This window comes from Lycium ferocissimum, chromosome 3, assembly GCF_029784015.1.
Source record: "Lycium ferocissimum isolate CSIRO_LF1 chromosome 3, AGI_CSIRO_Lferr_CH_V1, whole genome shotgun sequence".
Lineage (NCBI taxonomy): Eukaryota > Viridiplantae > Streptophyta > Magnoliopsida > Solanales > Solanaceae > Lycium > Lycium ferocissimum.
Genome location: NC_081344.1, coordinates 15,201,309 through 15,209,123, shown reverse-complemented (window position 1 = coordinate 15,209,123; position 7,815 = coordinate 15,201,309). Strand labels below are relative to the sequence as shown.

The 7,815-nt window shown below is 34.8% G+C and overlaps 1 protein-coding gene and 1 long non-coding RNA gene across 3 annotated transcripts in view; one reads left to right on the top strand and one right to left on the bottom strand.

Annotated features, from left to right (window-relative positions):
• LOC132049839 (ethanolamine-phosphate cytidylyltransferase) overlaps positions 1-7,815 on the top strand; it is a 21,700-nt gene that overhangs the window by 5,191 nt on the left and 8,694 nt on the right. The gene's annotated exons all lie outside the window — the stretch shown is intronic.
• Positions 2,605-3,131, bottom strand: LOC132049840 (uncharacterized). The gene is made up of 2 exons (XR_009413158.1): positions 3,047-3,131; positions 2,605-2,972 (listed from the first exon to the last, which is right to left on the bottom strand). It is a non-coding gene; the product is annotated as an uncharacterized LOC132049840 (long non-coding RNA).

Here is a 7,815-nt window from a genome sequence, read left to right as displayed (position 1 = left end):
AAATTAAAGGGTTCTTTTTTTTTCTTGTTCTTGTCATGAGTAGCTAATTTTCCCTACTAGGGTTGCGAAGACGATTGATGGGTGTTTTGTGATTGGGTTGTGATTGATATACAAATAATGGATTATTAGGGTTTGTTTATTCCTCATTCTTCATTCATAATTAATGGTTGCAACCATTGATTAAAGCCATGACCCTTGATTTATTTGGGAAAATAATTAGGGTTGGTAAGAATAAACAACAAGAACTTCAACAAAGCTTTGTTTAATAAATTCACTTAGGAATAAGAAGAATTTACTTGGCATGATTAATCATTCTTCATAACCACTTTTTTATATTTGGGAAAATCATAGAAAGACATAATCTTTATTTATTGGGAAATAGTAGAGATTCATAGAGATTAAGTGCATTCATATAATGATCCATTAGAAGTATATCAAGATCAATACCCATGATCATACACTCTTTCTAATGGGGACACAACCTTAGTTTCTTTTACCATAAACTTCCACCAAATCAATATTTAGTAGTTAGTTACTAAAAACCCAATTTCTACCAAAATCATCGGATTAAGACATTAGACCTAAACATAGCAATCTACGAGTTTAGTAACCTTTTACCGCACATTCCCTGTGGGATTAAGCCCCAACCTTATTGGGTTACTATATTTGACAACGTCCGCGTTATACCATTAATAGGTGTAATTTGAGCGTATCACTCACCCACCAAATTGTTGCACTTACAATACTTGATTACAGCCTCTTATTTGAAAAGAGGTTGATTTTTAGGATTTGGAGGGGAGCACATTTTATTCAACGACACAAAGAGATGGCTAGCAAACCTTGTTGCCTCGAATGGAAGAGGCGACGAGGTTTATCATCCGAGAAGATAGTGAACCCAAAATAAGAGGGCGCGTGTCTCACCACTGACCACAGTGGTGACTTTTGTTACTCTTGCGGGGGTTGGATCCACTATAAGAATAAGTACTAGCTCACTATAGGGGACATTATCAAAATCAGATGGGATGCTATGACCAACCAACAACCCCTTTGTGATTTCATTCAAAAAGGCGTAGACTTAGTAACTTTTTTTTTTCTAACAAAAGATTTAGCAACTTCATTTGGGCTTGGGCATTATTAATAGTATAGCCACATAAATACGAAGCTTGCTCAATCAAGAGGGAATATTCATGCAAAAAAAAAAAAAAACGATCAAATAAGCAAAATGTTAATCATATAAAATTAAAGTACTTCAAAATTACATCACCAAAATACTAAAATCTTAAAGCGTTATTGAATATTCCACAACTACATCATCAAAATACTCTTTGGGTTTAACAAGAATACCCAAAAAAATCAAAGTTTGATCCTAAAAATGATTTCTAATAGTGTTTATCGTCATTGTTACTTCTATCTAAAGATTTTCTTGGTACGATTGGTGACAGAGCACCACTTCCTAAATTTGATGCACTGAAAAAGACAAAGAGCCTGGTTTGGATTAGCTTATAAATTGCTTATAAAATTTGTTTTTTTGATTTTTTGAGTGTTTAATTTTAATAGTTCAAAGTACATTTTATTGGCTTAAAATAAGCCCAAAAAATTAATTGAACTTGGTTGGGCTTAGAACTATAAAGCGAACTTTGTAAGTTGTTAAGCCAAAAAAAATAAGTAAGCCCTATGCATTTTTTTTTTTAAGCATAAAAATTTGTTTTTTAGGAACTAAAGGCTTTTTTGTAAGCCCATCCAAAACGGCTCAAAATATTAATTAGTCTAATTTCAGAACAGAAAAAAGAGATATATTTCCTATTCACGTAGCTCTTTTAAACTGTGTGGAGGAATCCAAAACATGAAAACTTTACATTAGGTCGCATGTCAAGTTTGGATGGGAAGAAAATCAAAGGCATATAACAAGGAAGATTCATGATTTCATTCAACCTATAACTATGATACAGAGAAATGTAAAATCAAGGTCTTTTTGCAAAGTAGGTCAGACGGATGGTAAAGAAAAGGAGGAAAGTAGCAACAACCAAAGTGACTAGAGACCAAGGACTTCTAAAATGGGTATATAAAAAAGCAAATAATGATAAGAAAAAAAAAAAATCTATAACAGTCATACCTGTGGTGGAGGAGGAAACAAGTGAGCAAACTCTTCAGGGGTATTCCCTACGTTCCTTTGATATAAGCTAAGTAGCGCATTTAATTGTGATTTCATACTCGTCACCTCTTGCTACCACTCTGGACTTGAAGCGCTAGTGCTAGATAAACCCACATTAAAATGACCAAATCTCTTAGACGTATGTTTGAATGCCATAGTTGGAACTACACCCAAGCCTAACCCTCGAACATGGTCAGGATGTTCGGGACCGAGTGTTGTACATTTTAGCAAGATTTTTTGATCTTGAATTCGGATTTCTTCAATTTTTTCTTATACGAAAGAAAAACATGCATAAATGACATGTTAAGTTGGAAAAAATCAACAGCACAGAGGAAAAAAAAAACCTAGCAAATTTGGCGATTCATGGATCAAAATCTTTCAATCTTATTCTAATTCAAGATCAGTATCAACTTTTGTAGCCTTATAAAGAACGGTATAACCAGACACAACCAAAACTTGAACGGTATCAAAATTTCCAAATTTCAGAGCCAGTGACATAACGGGGTCCTCCATATGAGTCCCTTGAATTTACATCAGCACCAGCCTCAATCAGAGCTAAAATACAGTGGGAATTTCCATTCTTGGAGATGATTTAAGCAATGAAACAAGCTAACAACCATTATACAAAGACATGGCTTTTGGGAAAAGTAAACTGATATCCAATAAATTCTTGGATGAAATAAAAGAATTCATTTACCGCATCAGGTACATATACGAAGAATACTTTTAATCTCCTAGCCACATCAGTTACATAACCCCATTCTTTCCTCTTATGAGTCTCAGTCAACATTTATTTTCGATCAATATCTTTTTCCTTAGCCTTCGAAATTTTTCAAATTGTAGAACATTAGCAATTAATTAAGAATATACTTATCTAGGCATATTGTATTAAACTACCATTTCAGCCCTTCTTCTAGCCAAAGTCTTAGTACCTTTAGTATGAGGAATTTGGCTTTGCCTAATCCATGCAAAGCTCCTATAAGTTAAATGGGAACAATATGAAATATTCAGTCCTTATCAAAAGTTTAGCACATTTCTCATTCAAATATCCAGAACTACAAAGTAATTTAAATTTCTTGGTGTTGCTCTTAAGTATCTCACTATAAAACTAACGGTGACAAGTGATAACATGCTAGTACAATCAGGCCAATTAGTCAAACTTAAAAGATCAAACTTGATAAATATCTTTCAGTTTAACAATTCTAACAAGTTAACTTCAAGCAAGTAAAAATCTTACTTGATAGCATGTGAAAAGAAACATATAAAGAAGCCACAACAGTAGTGGTAGAGAAGAAGAAGCAATAGAAAGAATAAACAAAAGCCACAACAAAGACAGATAAGAAGCAGTGAAACAAAGACGAAGAAGTACCTATGTTTCTGTTACACCTTGTACCTTGTACGTCGATGTTGTCCTAAGCTAACTAATGTAAGCCGGAGAAGTCATGTTACCTATGAGAGGCTTTATATAAGTGTTAAGAATGTATCCTAGAGATTCCAAGGCTAAGCGAATCAAAGAAAGTACTTTTTATCAAAGTTTGTCGACTGGGCAGAAGTATGGCCCAAAATACTTACTGTAGAAGTGACATACGAACCGTATGTCATGTCTGAGAGGCATAAAAAAAGATCAGAGAGTTTGTGCAGGATTTTGACCACTATACGATTAGATGTACGGACCGCAGAAGTGACATATGAACCGTATGTCCACCATAGATTTGAGTCGGTAGAAATGTTCCAAGTTGTATATATCTGACCCACTTTATTTTTCCCTCATTTTTCATCACCAACAGACCCTAAATACTCCCAAAAATCCTTTCCTTCATATTCAAGCTTGCTCAAGGTAAATCCAAGGCCTAAAGTGAGAATTAAGTGCTAAAGACTTCGGATTGTGCATTGGATGCTAGTTCTTCTCCTTGTAGAGGTTTGGAGAGAACTTAAAGGTGAAGTAACTTCTGAGTTGAAGTGTTCTTGAGTGGTTAAGGTAAAGTTACCATCTCGTCTTCATATTTATAGCATTGTTTAGCCTTTAAACAACTTGATTAAAAGAAGAAAGTCTAAAAGGAAGTTCAAATATGGATTGGAGACTATGTTGAGTTTATGGACTGTTTGATCATGTTTTTGTTTTTGTGTTATTGAGATAATTTCCTTGTAATTAGATGGTAGTAATGATTTTTGTCATGTTATTATAGTTTTGTTAAAAAGGTATGTAGAGGAAAAGTGTCTAACTGTCGTATCTGAAGTGTATATTGGGTTGTTTGAGGTATATCTTGTAAAACTTGTTGAAGTGAGTATAAGGGGCTTATGTGATCTTGTTGTTATTGTTGTTGTTGTTGGCTGTTACATATGTTGTTATGACAAAGGTTAGGGCAAATGTTGTCCGTTTCATTTTAGAATCAAACTATCATTTGATATACATGATAGTTCATTGTTGGCTTGCTTGACGACTTGAGAATGTTAAGTCTAACTTTCTTTCCTTTAGCATGATCCTTATGGATGAAACGTAAATATTATTACTGTGAGATTCTATTTTTAGTAAGTAAGACGTTCTATGTTGATTCTGTTCTAGAGTGTTGTTTAATTCTTCTTGATTAATATGATTCCTAAGTCCAACATTGATGAGAATACTAGTTCATAATGTTGTTCGAGGGTATAACGACCTTACTTCAGTCCGACAGATTCAGGATGTACTTTTATCAGATTCAGTATGTCCATATATATATATATATGGACATACAGACAAACCTATGACCCCTCAGGTTTTATATACACATATATTATGTATTATGTATTTAGAGTATGGGAAAGAGGACGGGGTTATATACGCACTACCACCTGATCGGCTGGTCACACGATGATGATGATGATGATGATGCCCAAAGAGGTCGATATAATACGATGGGATGCCCGCGCGGGGGCGGCTTCGGTCCTTATATATGCATATATATATAGATGTGTGTGTGTGTGTATGACCCCATGTATGCATGCACAAAATTTGTGCATATCATTGGCCCTCAGAAGCAGTTCAGACATACAGGTTGCATTCATTTCATCTTATGTACTTTTATGTCTCTTTTCGTATTCTTTCATGCGCTTACGTACTCGATATTTTGTCATACTAACGTCCCACTTACGGGGGGCGCGCCTTTTGGGCACGTGAGTTCGGGTAGACGATTGATGATCATACTTGTAGGTTGTTGTTCGAAACATATTGGAGCACTATCTTATTCCAAAAGTTGTTGTTGTGTTTTAGTACGTTATAGTTTTGTGTACCTACCGGTATGGCGGGCTCCTGTCCCGACCTTATTATGTCAGATACTCAAGTAGATGCTTGTAGATAGTTATGGTATAGTTAGACGTTGTATGCCTCCCTCGGCCTATATTTTTGCTATATAGTGTTTCATGATGGCCTTGTCGGCTTGCACAGTTTTTGTCCAGCATAGTTATAGTGTGTATTTTCGGGCTCGTCCCTTCGTCAGCATACTTCTCTTATGATCTAGCTAATTCCCATCTGATGACCCTCGAAGTCCACTCTTGTTGTTTATTATGATATGAAAGTATGATTAGCGGTGCTCGGCAAGTGGGGTTCCGGGTGCTCGTCAAGGCCCCCCGATTTATGTCGTGATTGTTTCATCTTTCGTGCAATAATTAACGAACACTGCCCATTGATCCATGGGTATGCCATCCGGAGGTTTTCTGATGATCTCTTTTTTACTTAATGATGGATCTTGAGCCACACGCCATAGTTTATGCCTGTGGCCCCTCCACTTTTTGGTAAGATTACCACCAACCCATCTTTTTGCTATTTGAGGAGCAATTCTGAAGAGAAATCGAGGCTTCAAAAAAATGATGTTAGTTTACTGCAGTTTTACATATATAACTAAAAGATGCGAACTAAGCAAAAAACTTTATAAGGCAGTACTTATAGATTTCATCAAAAATACAGTCTACACAAGATTTGTGCAAGTCTAACCATTTCTCAAAGTCGACAAGTAAGTACAATGATTTTTTTGGCAAGCTTCCCCAAAACTCTAGAATTTATGCCGACTGCTTTTCCAATAGGTGCATCACATTCATTACATTCTACAAATATCTACAATCCATTTTCCAAGTTATGGACATCTTTAGCATTCAATCTAACTGTTTTTGTTATTTGATGTTGATCTACAATAAAATAAAGATCAAGTTAAAAATTAATCGAGGAAAACAAAAAGTAATACTCAACCACTTTAAATTATATGTACCTATAACATCGACAAGCCAAATATGATTATGTTCATCATCTCTACATTTGGTTGGCTGTGAAGAGACTCCATCAGATGAAGATGGAATAACAGACTGTGTACAGACTCCATCAGATGATGAAGATAGAACGGCAGGCTGTGCAGACTGAGCAGGATGTAAAGAGGCTTGATAAGATGATGAAGATCAAGCTTGAGCCTGTGATGACTACCTTGGAGCAAGTGAAGAGATCCTAACTGATTTGAAACATATTTTTATATTGATTTTGCTTCGGCCTCTCTACATGCATATTAAAAAGTTTGTAAACTTGCACCCTTATCTCGATATGAAATGATATCACATCCAGCCAATTTTAAAATAATTAAAATATAGTCAAGACAATTAAAGACTGCTTCTTAAAAACGAGCCAGATCCAAGATTTATCGATTGGCATAATGATTCAATTGGAAGTTAAAATAACATCACAATATCAAAATGAAAATTTTAGTTCATATTTTCGACGGTGTATTTTGGAAAATAGACATCACACAGAATAATGAACACCTCTTAAACCCTTTAGTATAAAAGGGAAAGATAGTTATGAAGAAGATAACCTTAGTATTCAGGACTTTTACCAAGCAATAAAAATTAATTACTTCATAACCATGGAAGTAGTTCACTCAGATTTACCAAATAGCAGCAATGTCACCATATAGAAGACTAAACCCCAAAGTTAAGGTACAAACTACACACTACAAAATTTAATGCTCATCAGAAATGAAGACATTGAAAAATCAACTAGGTCAAAATGAGAGGATCAGATTGGAACCTAAACAAAATTCTCATAATAAACCATTCAAATTGTCTTCAATCTGACTAATCCCGACCAGTCAAAACCAAGGGCAAGCAAGTAAAGTACAGTAACAATTTTTCCAAATTACCCTGAAACGATTTACCATAGCTGAGAAGAAGACATGGATCGATGATACTAAAACTAGGCGTTAAATGCTTAACTTGAATGACAAATCGATTAACCCAAATTGTGGAAGTATCGATATCACTAAATCATCAATTGTGAATCCGAAATTTGATATCAATTCAGCTTCTAAAACTACAACTATACTGCCATAACTAAATCTATTGAAAGTTCATAAGATTTGATACCTATCAAATGATTTACCATGGACGTTGATCGCAATAGCTTCACTAGCAGTTTTGATCCCTTGGCTACCTGTATGATATTTAGGTTAATATTAGTAGGAACAACAACTAAAAATGTCAAAATTAATTGCACGATATCCAAATTTGAGACAAAGTAGAATTAAAGCAAATATCAAACCAATTGCACTGAAAAATAACAAATTTAGACTGAACACTAAAAGAAAGAAAGAAAGAAAAGCATTAGACAGGAATCGGGGAAGATTGCTACAATCCCAAACATGCAGAAC